Source organism: Prinia subflava, chromosome 23 (genome assembly GCF_021018805.1).
Source record: "Prinia subflava isolate CZ2003 ecotype Zambia chromosome 23, Cam_Psub_1.2, whole genome shotgun sequence".
In the NCBI taxonomy this organism is placed as follows: domain Eukaryota; kingdom Metazoa; phylum Chordata; class Aves; order Passeriformes; family Cisticolidae; genus Prinia; species Prinia subflava.
The window spans coordinates 5,130,580-5,152,933 of record NC_086269.1 but is presented as its reverse complement, the minus strand read 5'-3'; positions in this window follow the sequence as shown (position 1 = coordinate 5,152,933).

Below are 22,354 nucleotides of genomic sequence, written 5' to 3'. Positions count from 1 at the left end.
AAACAAACGGCGGGGACGGGATCCACCGCGGCGGGAGCGCCGAGCTCGGCGCTTTCGTTTTCTGCTGCATTTCAAGGAGTTTTCCTTCGATTTTCAAGGACTTTTCCTTTGCATTTCAAGGAGAGAGATTAGGAGGAGATAAAAGAAAATACAATACAAATTAACATTATTTTTAGCCCGATTCAAACCAGTATCGGAACAACAATTTTTTTTTTTTTTTTTTTTTTTTTGCCAATGCTGGATAAAATTCCCAATTTTTATAAATTAATGTAGTGGCCTTTGGAGGAGCCGCGGGAATAAAACAGTTTAAATCCCTTGGGCTGCTTTAAAAGAGGACTCTGACCTTGCAGTCAGAGAATTCCAGCCCGGGGTGTTTTGGGTCCATAAACTCGATTTTACTCCGGGAGGCAGAGGGGACTCCGTGGATCCCTTCTCCCGATGCTGTGCTGGATTTTTGCTTTAATGGGGAAAGATTTGTGCTTCATCCCCGTGGAGAATTTCCAGGCTGCTTTGGGAAGTACTTCAGGATGGCAAACTCGGGCTTGTTTTCCTTCCAGTTGCTCCAAAAATATATCTTATATAAAAATAAAAGGGTGGAAGTGAAGGCTGGAAGCGGCCGCGAGCCGAGCCGGCGGTGGGTGGGATTCAGGAGAGATCCTGGGCTGGAAGGGTGTTAATTCCATTAATCCCAGTAAAAGCTGTGGAACTGGGAGCAAAAAGGTTCTTTTGATTTCTAAAAACCCAACAGTGCTTGGAAAATCAGGAAAGCAACCAGGGATTAAAGGGAATTTATTCCATCTATGATTGAAGGGAATTTATTGCAATATTTGCTTTGCTGGGATGTGGTAGGATTTGAATCCTTTTGAGTTTAATTTTTAACCTGTTAAGAGTTGTAAGTCTCAAATATTGGTGTTAAATAAGTGGGATCACTTTGGATTTAAGATCTACAGAACCAGGAGCAGGATCTGGCCCCTGGATTAACACGGCAGCTGGAGAAATGGGTGTAAATCAGAGTAATTTGGGTGTTATGTGGATTTATGATTCCTATAGGATGTACAACAGTCTGGCTTGGGGGAATTAATTCCCAGGGAGTGGGGGGGGGAATTTATTCCCTGAGGGGAATAAATTAATTTATTCCCATCATTAGTGCAGGGCTGGGCTGAGCCTCTTGCTCTGGGCTCCATTATTCCAGGTTTCCATGGGATAACCATGGGCAGAGTTTATCTGGAAAACGGCTGGAAAATGGTGGGAATGGGGGAAAAAAGCAAAAAGGGGGGTGATGATTTGGGAGGGCTGGGGGAAATCTGGGGAAAACTGAGCAGTGTGAAAGGATTGAAGCAAGGCTGTGATCCCGGGAGGGATCAGGAATGAATCCGAGCTGTTCCAGAAGCCGTCCCAGCTTTGTAGGGACAAACACGCCTGGCCCCAGCTTCCCCTGCTCCTCTGGGATCCCTGGAGGTTCAGCACCCCCTGATTTCCTCCCGTGGGGGGCAGGACCTGTGGCTGTTCCAGGGTGATTCCCCCACCTCGGGGGTTCCTTTCCCCCGCAGCCGATTCCGCTGTGCCGGGGACGCCGAACGGCTCCGGCGAGGGCCCCGATCCCAATCCAAGGAAAAGCCCAATCCCCTGAGATCTGTGAGCAGGGCCGGACAAAGCCCTTCCCCTCCCCGGGGGATTGATGGATTTATTCCTCCCGTTCCCTAATGAGCCACTTCCAGGTCCCAGTAAATTATACGCACCGGGACGGACGAAATCTTGCTCCATAAATCAGATCTGAGGCTGACGCGCTCTGCCCGCATCATTATCCCGGCGAGGTTTGGAGATCCCAGGTATGGCTGCCCCCTTTGCAAATCCCAATAAATCTGGGAGTAATCATTCCTGACAGAGAGGCAGCAAAAGCACCGGAAAACATTTTCTTCCCTTAAAAATGTAAGTGGAAAATTTATTGCACAGAAAGAAAAGGTTTTCTCCGGAAAGTCTGTAACAAACAGCAACGTGAGGAGCTCCCCGGGGCCAGGCCGGTGGGGTGGCATCACCTTGGGATTCCTGGGATAAATTCACAGCAGCTCCTAAAAATTAAGGAAAGTTTTTTTTCTTGGGGTGAAACGAGAGGGAAGAAATAAAGCCGAGCGTCTCCAAGTGTGTCCCGAAAGGACAGCGGAGCCAGCGCTCTGCACTCTGCTGCCTTCTGGTTTGTGTTTAGCCTTTGGAAAAAAATTCCCCCCCTGCACACCTCCTTGTTCCTAGAGGGAAGATTGATTTTATTAACTGGCCGACACCTGAAAGTAATCGGGGTTTTTTTGGTGGCGGGGGAAGGAGCCGTCCCGGGGCTCTGCAGGGGCAGAGCTGAGTTTTCCCGCTGCCCTTGCTCCCAGCCAGAGCTGGAATGGAGAGCACACGGACTCTCCATCACTTCAGGCTGGATGTGTCCTTATCCTCATGGTCCCATCATGGAGCCAACACCAGGGGACAAAACTCTTTCCAAGGGGAAACTGAGGCACGTGGCTGTGGCACAGTGTTAGGGGTTGCAGTTCTCCCTTGGCGGGTGTGTTGGTGGATTGGGAATGTTTGGCTGGCTTTGCACCTGGAGGAAAGCAGGGAAGGGGAGGTTGATCCTAAGGAACCCCCTTCAGGCATCCCAGGGAGTGTTTCCCCCCTTCCCATGTGCTTCCCACTCCTCCCAGCTTTGCAGAGCGTTCTGCCTTCCCCACATCAGCAGGAGCTCTTGTTTTTCCATAACAGGATTGTCCACATCAGGACTTCAAGGGACCGGGCTGGTGGGGATGTCTGTGCCTGTCAGGATGAATGAGAGGGGACAGCGCCCGGAGCACCACGGGAGCTGTGCAGGACCAGACGGGCTGCAGGGGCTGCTCCTGCCCACGGACGGGTTTGACCTGCCCCGGATCCCAGCGGGGACGGGACAGATCTGTACAGGAGGGTGAGGAACAGGGAAGAGCAGGAAGGAGCAGGAAAATGGGCATGGAAGGGTCCAACAACTCGGAGAATTGGGATTGGGTGGATGGATGGATGGATGATGGATGGCTGGATGGATGGGTGGATGGAGGGATGGATGGATGATGGATGGCTGGATGGATGGAGGGATGGAGGGATGGATGCATGGATGGATGCACAGATGCATGGATGCATGGATGCACGGATGCATTGACGCCCTGGTTCTGTGTTTGGGGATGGATGGATGGATGGAAAGAGGGGGGTGAAGGCTGTGAACAAGGCAGGGATGGGCAAGAGCTGAGCCCAGAAGCATTTCAGCCTTGCTGGGTTGGAGGATGTTTCTGTTCTGATGTTTCTGTTTTGGGTTTAAGGCCAAGGTGGTCCCATGGGATGCACGTTGTGTGGAGAACCTGTCCCTCAGGACTGGCCAAGCTCAGGAGGCCTTGGTCCTGCAAAGCAAACACTGCTTCTGGCCTTCTCGGGGGGGGGAACTGTGCCCAGCCAGCTCCGTGTTCCTGCAGAGCCCTGGAGGAGTCCCCAGATCCAGCAGGGATCCTCGTCCATGTCAATGGATGACCCAAACCAAACCCAGCAGTGCTGGGAGGGACGTTGAACACGTCCAGAGAGAGGAGTGGCCACCCCTGGGGACAATTCTGTAACTCTGCAGCACCCAAATCCACTCTGGGCCTTGGCGTCCCCCAAAGCTTGGTGTGCCCCTGTCCCCTTGTGGGTCTGTGGGGTGCGTCCCCCTCCAGGCCTGGCTGCAGGGACAGGGTCGGCATTCCCGGCTCCTGGGCTCCTCCACACCCTCTGCCATCGGCGCCTCTCCTCCCGTGCCCCCTGCCCTGTCCCCGGCGTGACCCCCCTGACCCGACCCGAAGGTTTCCTTCGCTTCCTCCTGCCCGGCCAAGGCTGATAAGGGGAACCAGAAACAGCTTTGACCTTTCAACCACAAATCCCCCTGCCAGGAGCCCGGGCTGTTCCGCATCTCAAAGGCTCCTTGATAGGAAACAAAACCCCGGTGCTGCTGAACTTTTGAGGAATTTCACCCCCCAAAACCTCTAAAGCACCCGAAGGAAGAACCCCCGAGGGGCGTGGGGTGGGTTTAACCCTGCTGAGGACCAGGCCAGCACGTGTGATGTGTAAGAGGTGCCGTGGGCTGATCAGTTGTCTGGAGTGTTGGTCTTGTGCTGCCTTCCCTTTTCTTTCCTTTCCTGTCTCTCCTTCCCTTGGGGCTGCTGTGCTCCCCCCTGGACACCACTGATGGGGTACAAAGGGTTTTGGGACACCTGGCACCTCCTTTGCTCTTCTCTGAGAGCAAGAGACCTCGATGATGCTGGGGCCTTTACCTCTGCCAGTCGCAGGCCTGGGGACAGACAGACCCTCGGTGTCCCTACCCAAGGCATGGGGGTGGAGCCGGGTGATCTTTAATGTCCCTTCCAACCCAAACCACTGTGACTCTGTAATTTCAGCGGATACACAACGTGCCTGTGGATGCAAAGCTCCATCCTTGCTTTCCTTCCCATCCCAAAACTTCACAGTCCAGCTCTGGGGCATTCCCTGCTCCCTGCTCACACCCTTGGTCACGCTGTGATAGGCAGGTGATGGCTGGAGGTGTTGGAGCTCCTTAATTGCTGTGAGCGAGCTAATTGGTAGAAACACAACAGCAGGAGATGCGGTGGCTCGGCAAAGGGATTGGGCAGTGTCCCCATGTCCTGGCAGGTGTTTGGCCCCTGCTGGGTGGATTAAGGCTCTTGGGACCACGTGTCCCTCACTGGGTGTGGACTGGCCTCTGTGTGAGCCCCTGGGCTGGAGGAGAACTGTGTGCTCTGAAGCTTTCCCCAAACACATCCACTTGGCTTCCAGGACTTGGGCTTTTCCAGGGTGTTTGTCCAGAACAGCTCCACGGGGCTGTGGCAGGTGATGGAAATCCCAAATCCCAGAGGACCAGGCCCTAAACACCAGCAGGTTCCCCATATTGCCTCTGTTACTGACTCTGTGTTTTCCCTGCTCTTGCTTAACCCCATTAATGGGATCTGAGCTGGTTCAAAGCCTCCGGAGCAGCAGGAGGGAAAGCTCAGAGCAATAAGTGGAGGCGACCTCTGCCAAATTGGAGCAAGGCTTGCCTTCCTCCTGCTGTCCAAACAGCCCACAGCATTTTCCCATTAAACCTCGGTGCCCAGAGTTACTGGGGAAGAGGAAAGAGCCAGGACCAGCTCTTCCTGCATGGAACCAGGGTGAAAACCCTCTGGATGTGGGGATAAGTGCTCAGCAGCCAACCCTATGCCTGGGGGAGGACGATCCTGGAGGATCGCTCAGAGATCCCAGATCCCAGGAGGTGAAGCCTTTTGGAAAGTCATCAACTCAGGTAATTTGGGGGTAATGATGTTTTAGAGAGGTGGGGCTGGGAAAAAAATTATGCTGTGGTTTGGGTACGACGTTCCTCATGGGAAATGGGCAGAATGGGCCATTCTGGGTGAAAAGTGTTGATTTGGGATTTTGTTTTTTGTTGCTGCTCCTTGTGAGCATCTTCAGTGGGGGTTCCCCACCCCAGCTTGACCGTGCAGTACCCAAAAGCTGGAGGGAGGAGCTGGCACAGGGACCCGCGTGGTGGAGGGAGCTGGGGATGGAGCCCCTCGTGCTGGGCACTCAGGAGGGACACAGGACTCTGGGTTTGGGATCCTGGGGGATCCTGTGGGGAGGGGTAGGGGCCTCTGTAAGAGGTGTTTTCATTGGGGCTGAGGTTCTCAGAGCAGACACTGAATTTTAGGCTTTAGGGAGCACCGTACTTGGGACTGATGCTGCCAATTTGGGTAACAGAGATCCCAGTACATCCACTCCAGGCTGGTGGAATTATTCCATGAGCAGGATCTGACCTGCACCAACAACCCTCCTTCCCTCCCAACAGTATCTCTGCCTGCTCCCCATCCTCCCCTGCTCCTGGGGTTTTCTCCTGGCCCTCTTTTGGGAGGGCATTGCTTGGGGAAGAGGAAACAGAGTGCCCCCTGCTCCCGGGGCCTCGTGTGACTGCTGGGATGGGGTTTAATGGGTCCCAGGCGTGGCTCCCACTGCCCCTTCCCTTCAGCTCACGGGGGGAACTAAATCCAACAACCTCGCCCCGGGCATGAGCTCAGCGCTGCTTTCCCGGCGCTGCCGCCCCTCCGCTGATGCCCGGGGAGTCACGGGCAGCAGAACCTCCCCGGGTGTGCCAGCGGGAGCTGGGAAGGGTTAAACCACCACGTGATCCCAGCTGGTGATCCCAGCCGGTGATCCCAGCTGGTGATCCCACCAGTGATCCCATCCGGTGATCCCACCCCAGTGATCCTGCCTGGTGATCCCACCCCATTATCCCAGCCGGTGATCCCACCGGAGCCACGCCTGGGGACGGAGAATAGGATGAAGTTGCATGAGGAAGGTTCATTAATGGGCAGCAGGAGGGAGAGGTTGCTGCAGCATCTTTGTTTTGCTCTCCATCCCTCCAGCAGGAGCGGGGTGCCGGCAGTGGGTGCTCAGGAGGGGATTTAGGAGGAGCATCCCCTCTCTCCTGCCCTGCAGAGCATTCCTGAGAATGCTCTCCTGAGGAGGAAGGTGCAAAGATGGCTCTGTGTCCCTCCAGCAGGCAGTGATTTCGTTAATTCCTTTAATTCAGTGGAGGCTCTGCACCAGGATTCATTTTCTCTGTGGAGGCTGTTTGGTCTTCTAGGCTGGGATCCATCCACTGATTCCAGCTCCCAGCCCAGCCCATTCCCTGGATCCATCCATTCACTTTTCCCGTGAAAACAGCCACTTCTGGGCCAGGGCAGAGCAGCTCACGGCTGCTCAGGTTTTTCCTTGGAAGGAGTGAGGGCTCTGTCCAGCCCCAAAAGGGGGATTTGCCCTCCCTGGGTGGGAGAGAGAGCATTCACTACAGGAAGAAAGATTCATCTGGGATCAGGTGCAGGAGCCCTGTGAGATCCCTCATCCCACTGCCTGTGCTTCCTGCCGGGACAGCCCCACCTTGGTGGGGCTCCACCAGCTGCAGCCCCCTCCTCCCACGGGGAGCCCCCGTCCCAAGGCCCGGCTCTGCTCCTCACCAAACACTCGGCTTTGGGGTCGTGCTTTTTCCCAGGGCTCCTCCTGGCTCCGAGGGAATGCAGGAGGACACCTGGAGGCAGAGCCCCGTTTGCTGTTTTAATAAATGTGGAACAGACAGACCTGGTGGGGAGTGGCTCTCTCTGGAGGGGTTGGGTGGGCTGGGGAGACCCCAGCAGAAGGGGCTCAGCCCCACCTTGAGGCGCTGCCACTCCCTGGCTCTGGAAAATTCCTGTTCTTCCTGCTGGATTTGTGGTTCGGAGGAGAGGGGAACAGGACACAGGGGGGTGACTGTGGGGGCTCTTCTCTTGGATACTCTTACAAACATCTTCCTCCTGTGTCCTGTCATGGCAGCCTGTAGAAGGATGAGGATGAGGATGAGCATGAGGATGAGGATGAGGATGAGGATGAGGATGGGGATGGGGATGGGGATGGGGATGAGGATGAGGATGGGGATGGGGATGGGGATGGGGATGGGGATGGGGATGGGGATGAGGATGAGGATGAGGATGAGGATGAGGATGAGGATGAGGATGGGGATGGGGATGGGGATGAAGATGAGGATGAGGATGAGGATGAGGATGAGGATGAGGATGGGGATGATTTCTTGCTGCCATGGCTCCAGAGCCCAGCAGAGGCTCAGGTTCTCCTCATACCCTGTTCCATGTGCCCATGCCAGGACCTGTGTGGTGATGGCAGAAGGGAGGAGGTGAGTGCTGTGCCCTCCTCAAACAAGCGATCCCTGGGGTAACCCCCAAAATTCCCCTCTGGAGTGCACCCCAACATGTTCTACCCATGTAGGTGACCTCAGGGGGACCTGGGCTCTGTGGCTGTCCTGGCAGCTGCTGATCCAACCTCCCAACCCCATCCTGGCTCCCAGGGCCTCCCATCAGCCCCAATTTCCTGCAGACCCCGGTGATAAGAGGCCGATCCTCTGCCGTGGAAATCCGATGCCCCGGTGTCAGGGAACACAGCTCCTGGGGGACTGTGGAAATCCGGCTGAGAATGAGCAGATCTCGCTGCTTTCCCTCCTTCCCATTGCAAAAAACATCCCTTTGGAGGACGGATGGGGTCTTAGTGCTGCTCACTGGGACTGTCCTGGGCTTCATCCCCCTGATCTGTGCTGGCAGTGCTGGATTCTGTGGGTAAAAACTTCCGCCAGCACCCACTGAGCACCCCCAAAATAACTGGGTGCTCACTGTGAATTGTCATCTCTTTTTTTTTTTTTTTCAGGTTTTGCTGTGGTTGCTGAATCCCAGGGACTCACAGAAGCTTCCTGCTGTCTGGGAAGGTGTGGCTCAGGACTGTTCCCATCTCTCTTCTCCCTTCATTTGGGGTCTGTCCTGGCCGTGTCCAAAAGGAGGAAGTGAACCCCAAAATCTCTCTCCCAAGCTGGTCTGGGGGCAGCTCCTGGTGGGTGCTGTGGGTTTTCCCTGATGAAGGGGCTGTGGGACATTGGTTTTACTGGACTTGGAGGGGATGTCTCTTATCACAGCAGCCCTGCAGCAATGCTCTCTGCCCAGCAAGGACTGGGGTAATTCCAGGGGTTTTTTAATCCCTATTTTCTCAGCCTGGGTGTCCTCTGCCTGTGCTGTGTCATCCCTCTGCTCTGCTGGCCCTGGGCACTTTGTCCTCCCAGCTGATCTTGACTTTGGGGTGGATTTCTCACTTTTCAGGTGTCCCTGTGCATCCCAAGCAGGAGTTTGAGCCTGCACGTCCCAGACCTGACCACACTGGGGTGAAACCACCTCCAAGTTTTGCTGTCTCTTTCCCAAGCAGGAATCGACTCAGCTCCAGCACTGCTGGTCCTGCAGGGCAGAGGGAAGGTCCTGAGGCAGGAAAACCAGACCTCTCTGAAAATCCACTCTGCTGTGAGCAGTGCCCTGCTTGGAGGTCTGTAAACCCAGAAATAACCGTAATTGAATGGAGCTGGTTTCCAGATTGGTTCATCCCTGTGCCAGCCACTGCAACGATTGAACTAAACTGATTTTCCTAGTGAATTCCTTGTTTGGGAGTGCTGGAATCCCTGCCCTGCTGCAGCCCACGGGGGCAGTTTAACTGCCCTGGGGAGTTCTTCCCGTGTGATTGTTCCTGGGTTAAAGAGCTGGGTCTCATCCCAAAGGAACTCCAGGGTTTGTCTTGCCTCTCTCCGTTATAGCTTGGAGAGCACGGTGTCCCTGCACAGGGTCCTGTCCCCATTCTGAGTGTCTGCACGGGGTCTGGAGGGTTTTTTACAACCCCGGGACAGAGAGGGATATTTGGGATCCGCACCACGCTGCTGCTGCTGCCTGGCCGAGCCCAGACTTGGGCAGGGCAGTGAGCCCAGAACCGAGCCTGCTGCAGGGGGAATCGCGGCCAAGCAGCCGGGATCCTCCGTTTGTCTGCCCAAATAAAACCTCAGCCAGAAAAGCGGCTGCATCCAGGGCTACCGCGATGCCTCGGAGCTCGGGCATCGCACCTGGGACCCCTCCGGACCGGCCCCGGGGCGGGGTGAGGTGGCTGCGGGGCTGGGGGAGGCTGGGGGAGGCTGGCAGGGGCTCCGCGGCTCCCCCCGAGCCGCACCGAGATGCTCCGCTGCCATCTAGTGACAGGGACAGGGCTGGGGACAGGGGCGGCTGCGGGCACCGGGCTGAGCCCGCCGGGTCCCGCGGGCACCGGGCTGAGCCCGCCGGGTCCCGCGGGCACCGGGCTGAGCCCGCCGGGTCCCGCGGGCACCGGGCTGAGCCCGCCGGGTCCCGCCTGCCCCTCCCGGCCCTCCCCTGGGGAAAGCGGATTCTCCTTTGCTGCTGATTCCTTCTCTGCAGGGACAGAGCGCTGTCCCAGCTCTGAGTGTCCAAACCAACCTAAACATCTCCAAACCGAGCTGTTAAACCTTAAAATCTGTGTTTGTTTGTTTGTTTCCAAAGGAACTGAGGGGAACGAGGTGTCTGTGCAGCTCTGGCTGTAAATATCCCATTTCCTCCAGCACTTCGGACATCCAGAGCATCCCTCCTCCTGCCTCCCTCATCAACACAGTTAAATTATTTAATGCCTTTAACATAATTAACACGTTGCAATCCTAAACTGCGAGCAGCTGCCCAGCCCTGCAATTTCTCCTTCCAGCTGCCCATTAATGCCTCCCTCCGGGCGATTATAGAGCAGGAAAAGGCCACAAATCCCAGCCCTGCGCCGGAGGAAAAGGAAGGAGCAGCGCAGGGCACTCGTGTGCATTAACATAACTCATCCACCGCAAGGCCGGGTTGCTCGGAGGCTGCCTGAATCCCGGATTTATCCTGGCGATGCGCCCGCAGCGGCTCTTAGTGCAGAGGTGTGTGTGAGGCTGGAGCGCTGCCCCCTTCCCTGGCGTTTGAAGGTTTATTTTATTGATTTGTTGCTCTGTCTCACTCCTCAGTTTTCCACGGAATCACCGCAGTCGCGTGAGGATGATACTAATGCGCCTCCCATCCGTAATTACCTGTGCATATGCTAATTGTGTAATTCGGAGAGGCGATTACACGAGTTAGGCAGTGGGGCTGGATCGCTGTCCCGGGCTGGCTCCTCCCGAGATCCCTCCCTGGTACATCAGGTGCTCTCTGCTTTTCCCATGGCTTTCCCCCCCATTTTAATGCCTAAATGTCTGATCCTGGGGTTTTATCCCGGCACTGGTGGCTCCCTCCGGAATACCAGCCTGTTTCCAGCCCCACGCGTGCCTCCTCCGGCAGGATTCCCTGTGAGCTCGTGTGTTTGTGGAGGGATGTCCCAGCCCGACCCCGCTCCCTGTGATCCAGGGTGGATAAATCTGCCTGGGGTGCTGGAAGAAGGAGAGGGAAGTTCCGAGGGGAAGGATGGGGCTGGGAGCAGGATTTGCTCCAAGATTAAGGATCTGATTTCTTCCACCTGCAGTATTTTCCTGCTGGTGCTCTCGGCTGACAGCATTGGGCTGCTGGGTGAGGGATCTCTGGCTATGTTTTCCCAGTTTTGCCTGGGAATCCTTCAGGCAGGTTTTTGTTTTGGTCCAAGGGGGCCCTGCCTGCTCACCCCAAACACAGGACACCTCCTTACCTCCACATCCTCCTCACTGCTCTTGGACTCTCACCCCCACTGATGCCTGCAGGTCCATCCCCATCTTTTGTCTTTATTGGGATCATTTTCCCACTGGGATTCACAAGCAGCTCTGTTGCTGTTAGCCACACTCAAGTAACACATGGAGTCAGAATTTGGGAGAGCAGCATCAGCAGAGAAAAATCTCTGTCCTTTGTTTATTACTTCCTATTATATACTTTGTGAAAGGTAACCATAGATTGGAGGGTGGCATTCCCACCTCTCAGCCACATTGGTCAAAGGGGCTGTCAAACAACCTCTCCTCTCCTTGGAGAAGAATGTGAAAACAATGGTAATATTTACAAAACACTATCTCCTTGTTTATATCGGAGCATGAGAAGGTGAAAACCTTCTACTTTAATATGAACGCTCAAAAACTAGGAAAATCTCATGGTGGCACAGCTCAGAGGCTGACACTGCCAGAGGCCCACAGCTCCTCACACCTGGCACCCGGCACGGGGTGAGTGCAGTGCTCTGGAGTTTGGCACTTCAGACTTTCCCAAGGAGGGAATTTAAATGCCAGGCACAGCACATTTGTTCTGCTGCCAGCCTGATCCTGTTTGCAAACACTCTGGGCAGGGATGTGCAGCTCTGCTGCTTGTCCGAACCCCTGGACCTCCCAGCCAGATCCTCCTGCCAGCTCACACCTCTGACGTGTGGAGAGCTGCTGCCTTTTCCCCTCTGGATCCCAACCCCAGACGTTTTGCAGGATACTGATGCCTTAAGTTTGACCTTTCATGTATTTCAGACCTTGTGCTGCCCAGGGGTGCAGCTCTGAGCTCACACTCAGGGTCACTCAGCTCTGCACAGAGCAGGGACACAAAACAAATCCTTTTCCTGCTGCACACCAAGGACAACTTTCAGCCCAAAAGCACAAACAAGGGGGGCTAGAGGGAGGAACAAGAAAGATGAGACCTCACAACCTGGAGCTGGAATTGGACAATTAAACCCCAATATGCAAATGGACCAAAATTTATAAAAGTGTGAGACCTTGTGACTTTGTCCATTTTGTGACCATTTTGTGACCATTTTGTGACCATTTTGGGCATTTCAGGATGCCCCTTGGGTGCAGCCCTGGCCAGGCCCTCTCCTGCCCAAGGTGTATCCTAAAGGCGTTTCAATAAATCCCTGCTTTATTCTCTAGCTCTGTCCAGTCTCTGTTCAGGTCAGCCTTCCAGAGGCATCAGTACAAGGTGTCCCCTGTGACAGGACACACACACAGCTCAGTATTCCCAGTGGTCCCAGTGTGGGGCACTGGAATCCCCCAGGGGCCCACCCTGCAGCCCCCCTTGGGTGCCAGGAGCTGCCAGGAGCCGGGTGCACAGCTCCTGCTGGCTTCTCCTGCTCTGTGTGGAGACACGTGGGCGCAGCTTTGTCTCTGCATTTTCCTGCTGGGCCTGTCCCTGCTGTGTACAGCAATTAACAGGCTCTGGTTAATTGGATCCATGATGGTGGCTGGCAGCTCCAGTCCAGCTCAGGAAGGGCTGGGGGATCTTGGGGAGCCTGAGGAGTCCCTAAAGGGCAGGCAGTGCTCAGCTCTAAATCAACACCAGCCCCTGGGAGCGTGGCTGTCCCATGGTGTGGATCCACCCATGCTGAGGAACCAACAGCTTTTTGCAGGTGTGCTAAGGGATAATTAACAGCTAAGGTTAATTATTGGGTTCGTCCCAACCCCAGCAAGGGATAAAAGGGCTGTGGGGAGAAGGGGGGCTCGTTGTTACTGACACAAACACCCCCTGGGCTGCAGCCCCTGTGATGGGGGGACCCCCAAACCCACCCAGAGTGGGGCAGCCTGGCAGGGTGTGGGGGGTTCCTGGCCCAGTGGGAGGCCTCACACTCAGGAGGGAGGCCCAAACCTTTATTTTCTATTTTGATCTTCATTCCTCTCCTGCTCATTGGCAAAGATGGTTTTGGGAAAGCAGTGCTGCAGGAATGGGGACCCTGGGAGAGTTTGGGGGGTCACAGGTGAGAGGGGAGCACCAGGGAGGTGTTGGGGGTGCCGATGGATCAGGGGAAGCTGCTGGGGGAGCAGAGGGGTATTTCTATCCGGGAGCAGAGCTCAGTGGCCCCAGGCGCACGCTGAGGGCTGCAATTGAGGCATCCTTAAAAAGCTGCGAGGGATCGGGCAGCAGCCCGGTTCCGTGACGCCTCTGCAGCTGTTCTGAGCAGCTTTTCCCTCCCTGCTCCAGCGTGGCTGTGCCGGAGGTTCCCGTGCCCCGGGGCTGGTTTGGTGCTGGAGCCGTCCCTGGCAGCCGCCGGCCCCCAGAACGCGGCTCTCCCCTCCGCCCTGGGCTGCGCCGGGCTGGGGCTCGTCCTGCCCCGTTCCCCGGGCTCCTGTGGCCCAGGCTGGTGCTGGGACCGGTTCCCCTCAGCGGCAGCTCCTGCAGCAGAGCCGAGGCAGCGGAGCGGGAGCGAGCCCGAGCAATTCAAGGCACCCGCAGCAGATGGTCGGTGCCGTCTGTCTCCCCGCCGCCGCCTCCTCGCTCTTCCTCTCCTCATTCTCTCTCCTGACTCCTTCTATTCTTCTGTTTTGCTGATTTATCCCCCACCAGGACTTCCCAGCCGAGCAGGACCCCCACGTTCTCCTGCGCCCCCAGCCCAAATTTCCACCCAGGGCACGGTGCAAAGGCAAAGCTTCAGCTGCTGGGGAATTGAGGACACAGCTCCATACGAGGGGAAACTGAGGCACGAAGGCTGCTGGGACTTGCTGGTTCCACCCGACCCTCCCCTGCCAGCTGCAGAGCTGCTGCCACGTGTTTTGTGTCCTTGGCTCCAGCTCTGAGCGTCTTTTTGAAGGAGCTGTAAATTCTAGGTACCGAAGAGAACGGAAGGTTACAGCATGCATAAAATCGGCCTGATTGATTTATCCCCGCTCTCTCTGCACCCCCAAACTCCTCCCTCGACTCCCAGCCCGCCCCCCCAGATCCCGGATTGTTCTCAGCCCCAGGGGTTGAATTTTCAGGTGGTGCAGCCAAAATGGAGCCGAAAGTCTCTGAAAAGGTCACGGGCTCTGCAATCCCCTCTCCCAAACACGACCTCCCCCCGTGCCCCCCGTGCCCGGGGACCCCCCCGTGGCCGCGTTCCTCCGCGGTCCCTTCTCAGCGCCGGTGGCCCCGTCACTGAGCCGAGCCCCGCAGCGGGGCCGGTCCCAGCCTCAGAAAGCGGCATTGTTTCATTCGGGGGGGGTTTGATTTCTCTCGTTTGTCTCCTCGCCTCCTCCGGGGTCTCTCTGGCGCTGCCAGTTTTGTTGGATGCCCGCGGCTCCCGGCGGGTGGCAGCGGCCGGGCCCGCCCGGACAATGGGGCCGTGCTGCTGTCCTGGCAGCGCTCCCTGCGCCGGGGGATGCTGCGGGGAAGGGACGGGGACAGGCGGGGGCTGCCTGGATGGTTTCCCACTAAAGGCTGAGCTGCGCGGGTGTTTCCAGTGGAAGATGCCTCGGGAGAGCCCTGAATGGCCGCGTTTGAGGTGCTCGTGCTGGGGATGCCCTTGGGGTGGTCCCGGGGGGGATCCTGAAGCTCTAAGGGCTCTTGGATAAGGAGTAAAGTCCTGTTTGCTGAGGCCCCGAGTGAACCCTCCCCTGAGCCCATCCGGTGCTGCCCGAGCTCAGTGCCGGCTCCAGGTGCTGCCGGAGCCCCGGGGGAAGGGAAGGGGCACGGCGGAGGAGCCTCCACCTGGAGCCAGCCCAGAAAGCTCTGGGAAGCGGGGGGAAAGGAGGAGAGACCAGGAACACGGGGGGGGATGGAGCAGGGTCAAACCAGACCCTAAACCACAGCCCTGCCCTTCCCGGTTGGCTTGGGAGCACCTCCTATCACATCTCCCCTCAGCCGAGCCACCTCCTGCTGTCACCCCCGGGCACGTAAGGGCCCTACGAAGCCCTCTCTCAGCTCCTTGCAAAGCTGCAGGAAATCTTGCCTGGCCTGAAAAATCTCCCCGTCCTGACATCTTGCAGAGCTGCCCCGGTGCAGGATGCCCCAGGCACGGTCCCGCAGCCCTGATGTGAGGGGCACGGGCAGCGCGGCTCAGCGGGGCACACAGATCCCACCCCGGGAGGTGCTGCTCAGGCAGGAACGCTCCTCAAAGCTCTCCCGAGCCTGACTCCTTCTCCCGGTCCTGGTGTAGTCGGGCTGGGGCTGTGTGCTGGGCGGGAGAGCAGAATCAGCCCGGGGCTGACGAGGGGAGATGCCTCTGCGGGTGCCAGCCGTGGTGGGGAGCCCGTCTCTCCCCGCTGGATGGGAGCACAGCGGGGAGGGTGAGCGGGGATGGCATCCAGGCTCTTCTCTCCAGCAGCGTTTCACATTCCTTGGGGCCTTTTTTCTGTCCTGAAAGCTCGTTGAGGACCTTGGAGGGTTGAGGGGCACCAAGGAGGGAGGGGAGGGCAGGGCAGCCCATCCCAACCCGCCTGTCTTCACGTGGATGATTGTTTCCAGCCGAATTGCTCTGATGGGATTTTTTCTTTCTTTCTTTCTTTTTATCAGCTGCTTTAGTCCTCCCAGTGTCCCCTCCCAGCCCTGAGCCCTCCTGGGCTTTCCCCCTGTGCCTGTCCAGCTCGGGTGGGGGCTGGATCATGGACTGAGCTGTTCTAGTACAGGACAGGCCTGTGGGAACACCTGGCTGGGTGACAGGTGAGGATCCAAACAGAAAAACTCGGGCTGTGCCCAGAGTTCAGGGCAAGGGAACAGCTCCTTGGCCAGATGTTTTGGGTTTATTTTGGGCCAGGGATGCTCTCAGGGCACTGAAGGGTGGGTTTGGGCATTGTGGGAGTCAGTGGGCATTTCTACAGCATCTCCTGGTTTTGGGGACATCCGAGGAGGGACAAAGGGCACTTGTGTCCCTGGTGTTGGCTCTGGGACCCAGCAGGATGTGCTGAGACAGAGGCACAGGTGAGAATTCCTAGGAGGAGGGAAAAGCAGGTTGGATCCCTGCCCTCTGCTGCTCTCCATCAGTCACAGCTCAGCCCAGACTGGATCAGGGGTGGTGGGAGGCGCGGGTGAAGGGCACTGGGAACACAGGGGGAGTTTTTGGGATGAGCCACGCGAGCTCCAAGCTCAGTTTGTGCTGTGCCGCAGGGCTGCCAAGCCCTGCCCAGCCACCAGAACCAGCCCAGGGCCCTGCCCAGGTCCTTTGTCTCAGGTGGCTGGAGGGGCTCCAGCCCAGCACGTGAGGGATTTGGAGGCTTGGTGCTGGTTTGGGGCAGGGTGCAGCTCTTCATTTAACCCAGAAGTGCAGCTGGGGTGGAGAGGATGGGACAGGGGCTGGTTTGATGGGGCTTTTTTGAGATGGTCTGTTGAGACACAGGAAAGATTTTTCATTTGTGCCAAGCTCCAAAAAGAAGAAGGGAGCAGGATGAACCCAGCATCCTGCGTGGATCCATCCCTGTTGTCTTGCTCCCCACACCCACCCTGTGGGGCTGATGGATCAATCCTTCCCCAGTCTGATTGCTGGGTGAGCTGGGCATCTCTCAGCCTGGGATTTTCCCCACCTTTCCCTTGTTCTCTCCAAGGGGTTCATCAATATCCCCTCCCTGCTCCTCAGCTCTGTTCGGCTGCTGAGGGGTGACCTGGCTTGGGGGGGCTGCAGGGAATGGGAGAAATTCAGGCCAGGGTAGCTCCGTGCCTGGTGGGGGGAAGCAGAAAGGGAGATTTGGGAACGGTTCTGCCTGGAAACTCATGGAAAGCAGCATCCTGGGGAAGAGAAGGTGTGACATCAAACGCAGCGCTTAAAATACTCCCAGGGCAGAATCACATGGCAGCTGGTGAAACAGGAGCTGCAGGGCTCCCAGCACGGCCCCGTGGGATCCATCCTCCAGCTGGAGCTGCTTCCCAGCCCTTGCCATGGCCAGGGAGCTGCTCTGGCAGGCTGGGGACAGCAGGGAGGGCTGGGGACAGCGGGCAGGGCTGGGGACTGCAGGTGGCCGCCTGGCTGCCATCTGCTGCCAGCAGCCGGGGCTGGGGCTGCGTGGCCCCGAGGCGTTTTTTGGGTGACTTCTGCTGGAAGCAGCTACTGCTGGGGACTGGCTGGATGGTGCTTGGCTGCTCCTCGTTAGCTGGGGAGAAAATTGTGCTGGGTGCCAAGCTGCTGAGGGTCACCTCCCCGGAGGGACAGGGATGATGAGCAGCTTGGAAGGGTTGGCTCAGGAGGCCAGGACAGGCTTTTGCCACACAGAGGATGCAGGTTGGGGTGAAAATCCTCTGGTTTGGGCACTTTGAGCCCTGTTGAGCCCACCAGGCGGGTCTGCACTGCCAGGGTGAGCACTGCAGGAACAAGCCAAGTTCTGGTGTGGGCAGCATCAGACAAAAGCAGAGCAAACTCCCTCCCTGCAGGGCTGTGTCCTCCCTTTGGGCCTTGGGGAGGGGACACAAGTCCCACCCAGAAAAACCGGCCCCAAGTCAGGCTGAGATCTCTCTTTACCCCTCCAGGAATAGGCAGCACAGTCAGCAGTGCCTGTGCAAGGAGATCTGAGGCTGAGCAGCCTTTGAAAGGGTTTTATTTTCATTTCCAAGGACAAAATGTCCAAAGGCCACACAGCTCCCCTGAGTGGGTCCAGGCACTGAGGCTGTCCCAGATCCCAGCTCAGACCTCTCCGCCAGGCAGAGAGGGTCGGATCCAGCTGTGAGGGAGGGATTTGGGGGTCTATCCCACTGGAAACCCTCCAGGGAGATGGAGCTGGCTCAGATGGGCCCTGCAGACAGTGAGGGGCAGCACCGGAGGTCTGGTGTAGGGAACAATATCATCCAAACTATGGGAAAAACCTTAAAAAAACTCTCTGAGATCACCCAAATCCCTTCTAAAAATGCACCCAGGCCACCAAAACCACCTGGAAATGCTGTGACAGCCTGAGCTGGAGTGGTGCCAGGCAGCCCTGCTGCTCCTGAACTCACCCCGTTGCACAACATTGCCTCGGTCGCGTCTGCCCCACCAGCAGCTTGGCATGTGAAGAAAATTAAGACCAGAACTCTGGAGCAGCAGCTCTTTAAAGCATGTCCCACTGCTTGGAGCCCTTCCAGGGGCCATGGGACATGGTTCTCATTCCTCTGCCTGGGCTGGGGTTTATTATTTTTCCCTCTATTGTGCAGAGTCCCCTTTATTCCCTGCATGCCTGTCCCTCGGGGCTGAGGGAAGCAGTGTGGTTTTCTTGTGCTCAGACATGGCTTGCTGCCTCCTCCCCACCACCCTTTTGTCTTTCAGACGTGATCCCTGCTCCTTCCAGTGCTGGAGACAAAGAGCCAACAGGTGAGTTCATGGAGGGACACCGGGCTGGGCTAATCAGAATCCCTGATAAAAGGAGAGGATGCATTTAAAACTAATTTTCTCTGTGATTCCTGATGTTTCCAGTGGGGCTGTCTGACATCAACCCCTTTTTTGGGGATATGCTGCCCCGTGGTGTTGTCATCCCACCCTTGACTGACCCAAGAGGTTTGGGAGCACTCGGAAGTGCCCCAGGCCTGCGTGTGCTCGATGGTCACAGGCTCGAGTTGTCCCCAGGGAAGGAGCATCTCTGTGATGGGGAAGGCAAACCCAAGGGGAATGCCCTGCTTGGGATCCCAGTCACGCTGCAGCCTCTCCCATTCTTGGGAACATCTCTTTGCCTCATGGGATGAGAGAAACATCCTGGCAGAGAGAGCTGGGATTCGGATTCTTGGGTGGAAAACGCTCCCTAAGAGCCAGAAATTCCTCTGCTCTGACTCAGGCTGGGCCCTCCTTTCCCCGGGTCTGCTCCTTTCCCTCCTTGTTTGCAGCCCTGGCCCCGAATGAGCCACGACGGGCCCTGGCTTTGCAGGCAAATACGTATTTAGAAACCAGAGGGCTTTATCCCCTGCAATTATTATCACTTGAATGTAGGTCGGCTTGACAGCTTAGGTGGAAAATCATCTTCGGAGTGTTCCGGTGCTCCGCACTCACTGTCCTGTTAATCCCCACCCTGTTCCCACTCGGTTTTGGGGGGAAAGTCGGGTTTAGGAGCTGTTTCGCCAGTGGAGGAGGCACAAAGGTGGATTATAAAGGCGGCCGTCTCCTCCCGAAGGCACAGGAGGGGGCTGGGGGTAGATGAGAGGCGAAGAGCCGCTCCCTCCTGCTGCTCCGAAATGCCTGGGGGGAGAGATTCATTCATCCCTGTGCTCCTCGGTGTCCATTCATGCCTGGTTTCTGTCCATCCCGGTTTGCCTGTCTGTCCCTCCCTCCCTGCCTGGCTGCGGCGTGTTTGGGAGCTCCGGCTGTGCCGCATCCCTCCCGGGAGGCTCCGCTCCCTCCTCGCCCGCTCCACCCTCGCTCCCTCTAAACCTCCCTCCCTGCGTATTTTTCCCTCCCGAAATCACAACTTCCACCCTTTAAAAAGCCTCCCCCACTCCGGACCCCCTCCCCGGCCCGGTCCCCTGAATGAATGGCTGGTGGCCCTGCGATGCCATTTCCATGGCGACAGATGGGAAATGCGGGGATCAGGGTCACATGAGAGCAGCGGTAAATTCAGCCGGTTATTTATAGGCTGCTGCTCCAGCGTTTATGGAAATGCGTCTGCCTTCCACCGTGGTATCAGCCCCTCGCCGGCTCTCCGGGGCACTGCTCCTCCAGGAGAGACATTACTCATGCTCTGCTTTAATCCAGACTGTTCCTGCTGCTCAGGCTGGTGTCGGAAAAGTACCGGGCAGAGGGGCTGGTTTATTTTTATTTTTTATTTTTTTCCTGAGCCTGAATCTCTGTGAATCAGCCTCAGCCGAATGCAGCCGTAACCTTCCCGCGTCTGCCCGTGGCATCTCCTGGGCTGGTCTCTGCAGTGTGACCACAACCTGGATTTTTGGTCCTGAAAATGTTCACGGCAGAGCCCAAATCCAGCTTTTTTCCATGTCTCCTCTTGTTTTAGCCATGATACATCTGGGAATATTTCCGTGCCTCAGTTTACCAACCAACCACACGCTTTGGTGATGTGTGGTGAACTAAAGGGAGATTTAAAATCCGCAGGGGAGGATTTATGACACCTCAGGGTGTCATTGAGCCAGCCCTCCCCATCTCCAGCAGGGTTATCCCTGCTCCCTGGTGAGATGTGCAGGAGCAGGGAGCTGAATGGCTGCCTCAGCCCCTCCTTCATATGGATCCTTGATTTCTCTTTGCTTAAGACCCCCTAATCAGGTCAGCTGATCTTCTTTTGGTTAATCTGGGCGTGCAGACTTTGCTGGCACTTGCAGCCCATGGGATCTGCAGCTCCCCTTCCCCAGCCCTCCAAGCTCAGGCCCGTCATGGAGGCAACAAAAATCCCAATTTTCAGAAATTACAGTCAAGGAATCACGGAGTGGTTTGGGTTGAAGGGACCTTAAAGCTCATCCAGTTCCACCCCTGCCATGGCAGGGACACCTTCCACTGTCCCAAGCTGCTTCAAGCCCTGTCCAGCCTGGCCTTGGGCACTGCCAGGGATCCAGGGGCAGCCACAGCTGCTCTGGGCACCCTGTGCCAGTTTGTCACCTCCCTGTCCCTGGAGTGTCCCCACCAAGGCCTTGCCTGTCTGTCCTGTGCAAGTCTCCCTGTCCCAGCCTTGGCTCCCGTGTTTGCTTCCCCACCAACCAAGGGGAATGTCCCACAGGGGGGACATCCACAATGCCTCACTTCAAACACAGGAAGCACCAAGTCTTTGAAGAGGTCACGAGGGCTGACCACAGCCAGAGCAGCCTCTGGCAGGCACTGAGCAGGCACTGAACCTCCTCCAGGCTGGTTTGCATCATCCATCACTCCCTGGATCACGCCGAGATGTTCCCACCAGCAGACACCATGGATTTTGCACTGGGAGGGTGCTTTGATTTTTAAGTCATGATTGTGACTGGTTCATTCCCTTTCCAACCCTGAGCCAGGCTGGGAGAGGCGCAGGTAATGGAGTGTGGCCTCGTTCCTTCCCGGGGGAAGAGGCAGAGTTATGGCCATCAGTGCTGGCCCAGCTCCCGAGGACCTGGGAGGATTGATCGTTCTGTGCCTAATAGGCTGGAAAGGGAAACGGCTCCAAAGGCCAGGAATGTGTATAAACACTGCAATCCAGGAGCTGAGGGAGTGTCCTGGTTTGAAAGCAAAACCAGTGAGAGACTCCAAGTCAGAAATACAATTTGATAGGAGAGAGAGAGAAAAAAAAGTAAAATAAAATAAAATAAAAGCAATAGCACAAAAACCACTGACAGAGTCAGAACACAACCTGACACCCTGTTAGTTAGTGGGATAGTAGCAGTTCAGGTGAAGCGCTCTTGTTGAAGCAGTGATCCTGCAGAAAGGTCTGGTAGCTCTTGTCCTCTGGGAATCCAGTGGGTCAGGCCCCTGTGCTGTCCCAAATCCCAGATTATATCCAGGTGGGAATGCCTGGCTCCTCCCCTGGGCAGAGCCTCTCCCAGTGGGCTGAAATCATTCCATGAGCCTGCAGTGGGTCCTTGATTGCCCATTAAACAGAGAGAGCTCCCGAGGGAGTTACCTGTGAGTCAGGGCAAGGCCTTGGTGGCCCATGAACAGGAGATATCCGGAGGGAGGGGCAAGGGAAACACTGCCCCAGCTGGTTCCAGCAGCTCCTGAAGGTGGGGATAGAACACAGACTGCGGGCACATCTTACAGTGTAGCCTAGGACAGGGAGCGTGGTTTGAGGCCGGAGGTTTGAACCCTCTGGAGCCTGTCTCTTCCAAATGTGTTTTTGTGTTTTTCCCCCTATCAGGGTTTCTCCCCTGATATCGGTACCAGCATCCTCCACACCACAAATGTGCTGGTTGGAAAACGCACCCAGGCTCCATCGCTGGGGTTTGGATGAGCTCAATGTGTGTTTTCAGACCAGGAGACTTTTCCATGAGGTGCTGAACCACGAATGAACCCCTCTGAAAATTTTTCCCTCTTTTCCCTGCGACGAACCAACCCCACAGCCCTGTGCTTTTCCTGATTGATCTGATTAGGGCTTTTCTGAGGGCAGCACTGAATAGACAGGGAAGGCTGAGCCCTCCAGGTGTCCTGGGCTCTGCTCCCCACACCCAACAGCCTGAGAAGCTGTGGGAAATTGGGCCTAAAATTGGGCTGGATTTGGGGTTTGCTCACCCTCGAGCTGTTTGTGCAAGGTATTTCTGCCTTCATCCAGATTGAACATGCTGCTATATCCCATGTCCTGTTGGGAAGGAAAGTTGTGTCCTTTTACCTGAAGAATTTTATCTATTAAAGATGGGTTACAGGTGGAGACCTCAGAGCAGCTGAAGGGGCCTAGAGGGGAGCCAGAGTGGGACTGTTCCTGAGAAATTGGAGTGACAGGATA